Source organism: Palaemon carinicauda, chromosome 28 (genome assembly GCF_036898095.1).
Source record: "Palaemon carinicauda isolate YSFRI2023 chromosome 28, ASM3689809v2, whole genome shotgun sequence".
In the NCBI taxonomy this organism is placed as follows: domain Eukaryota; kingdom Metazoa; phylum Arthropoda; class Malacostraca; order Decapoda; family Palaemonidae; genus Palaemon; species Palaemon carinicauda.
In genome coordinates, this window is record NC_090752.1 from 67,854,018 (window position 1) to 67,856,517 (window position 2,500).

Genomic DNA, 2,500 nt, shown 5'->3' on the forward strand with positions numbered 1-2,500 from the left:
ATTATTATTATTATTATTATTATTATTATTATTATTATTATTATTATTATTATTACTTGCTAAGCTACAACCCTAGTTGGATAAGCATGATGCTATAAGCCCAGGGGCCTCAACATGGAAAATATTTCAAGACCAGTAACAACATTAAGATAAATATTTCCTATATAAACTATAAAAACTTTAGCAAAACAAGAGGAGAAATACGATAGAATAGTGTGCCCGTGTGTACCCTCAAGCTTTAATGAGAGTAAAAAAACAATTAAACAAACAAAACTCATCGAAACAAAACTCATATGAACTGAGCAATCATCAAATGACTGGAAAGGGGGGAGAGGGTGGGGTGGTCCTGGAATCGGGGGTTGGGAGGGGATCAAGGGCGGACGATACTAATCCTGGAAATTGTTCCAGGACGTCAGACCTTCGAACACACGTCCCTTCCAGTCCCTTCCAGCAATAGTTGGTTGGAAGTCCAGAAATTCCAGATTATTGTGCGTTTGGCCCAAGTGCAACAATTGGGGATTTTGTTTATTGTTAAGTTAAAGGCGAAATAAGAAGTGGGAATGTTTTAAGGTACAAACATATGAACATACACAGAAATGCCTTTATACGCACGCACACTCGTGATCTCATTGTTGAGAAAGTTTCAAGATAAGAAAAAGAAACGTTTTGTTCGTTGCCTTTCTTTCTCTCTTTTAATCTATTCTTTCTTTCTTTTTCTTTATTATGACTTATGCAATATCAAGTTATAGCTGTAATCCATTTAACTTTATATACATATACACACACACTCGGGCTCACTATTTTGTCTTAATTCTCTTCCTCTTGTTTTATAATTTTGTATAGCTTATTTGTGAAAGATTTATTTAAATGTTGTTACTGCTCTTCAAATATTTTATTCTAATTGTTCATAATTTCTCTTGTAGTTTATTTATTTCCTTATTTTCTTTCCTTACTGTGCTATTTTCCCTCTTGGGGCCTTTGGGCTTATTGCATCCTGTTTTTCCAACTAGGGTTGAGGGTTGTAGCTTAGCTAGTAATATGAATGAATATATATATATGCATATATATATATATATATATATATATATATATATATATATATATATATATGTATATGTATATATATATATATATATATATATATATATATATATATATATATATATATATGTATATATATATATTTATATACCCTTTTTGAGAGGAGAGACCTTAACGTGGTAAAAGGGTTTGTGTATCGCCATGATGAGCAAAGTTGTACTACTCAAGGTTAACCATACTAAGTTAGTTTGCTGAGTGATCAGACTAAAGTCTCCCACCATCGCCACTCCGCACTGGCCAGCATGGTAATGAAGAGTGGCCTAACCGCAGACATGAATAAAGGCATGACTGAGGCTTTTATCCTTCAGTGGACTAGAAATGGCAGCATTTGTTATTGTTGCTGTTGTGTATCTTATATATATATATATATATATATATATATATATATATATATATATATATATATATATATATATATATATATATATATATATATGTGTGTGTGTGTGTGTGTGTGTGTGTGTGTGTGTGTGTGTGTGTGTGGGAGGGGGCGCGTGTGCGCAAGGTAAATTTGAGCAATAGAGACTAAAATGAATACTGGCAGCTAAAATTAGACTAGTCATCATTCTTTGAGGAAAATTAATGAAAATGAAACGAACGTTCTTTTAAGGTTACTATTATCCTGATGAACTCTCCACTACCTCGAATACTCTCTCTCTCTCTCTCTCTCTCTCTCTCTCTCTCTCTCTCTCTCTCTCTCTCTCTCTCTCTCTCTCTCTCTCTCTCGAATTATTGTTTAACGCCTCGAAAAGTGTTTCAAAAGTAAACAGGAACAAGTTAGCCCATTTCAGACCAATTACTGACTACCCACTTTTCTCTCTGTGTAGCTGAATATTTTGGAAACAATAATAAGAATAACAATGGAAAAATGGAAAATGTTATTAAACTCATTCTCATAAATCACTAGACTCTCTCTCTCTCTCTCTCTCTCTCTCTCTCTCTCTCTCTCTCTCTCTCTCTCTCTCTCGTGTGTGTGTAGCGGACTATTTCTGAAGGTATATTAAGAATAACAATGGCATAATTGGGCAATGTTATTAAACTTGCTCATAAATCGTTAAACTCACTCTCTTTCTCTCTCTCTCTCTCTCTCTCTCTCTCTCTCTCTCTCTCTCTCTCTCTCTCTCTAAAACAAACATACACAGTATGTATGTATGTATGTTTTTATACTCGTCTATGAATTGGAGAGAGAGAGAGAGAGAGAGAGAGAGAGAGAGAGAGAGAGAGAGAGAGAGAGAGAGAGAGAGAGAGAGAGAGAGAGAGAGAAGCAGGAACCTGAAATTGAATGAGGAAAGTGTAGCGTCAGCTGAATGAACCATAATATCATTGTCCCACCGACGTTGTCTAGTGGAATGGAAGACAGAGAAAGGAAGCACTGTTTTCATTCTGTTCCTTCTCCTCT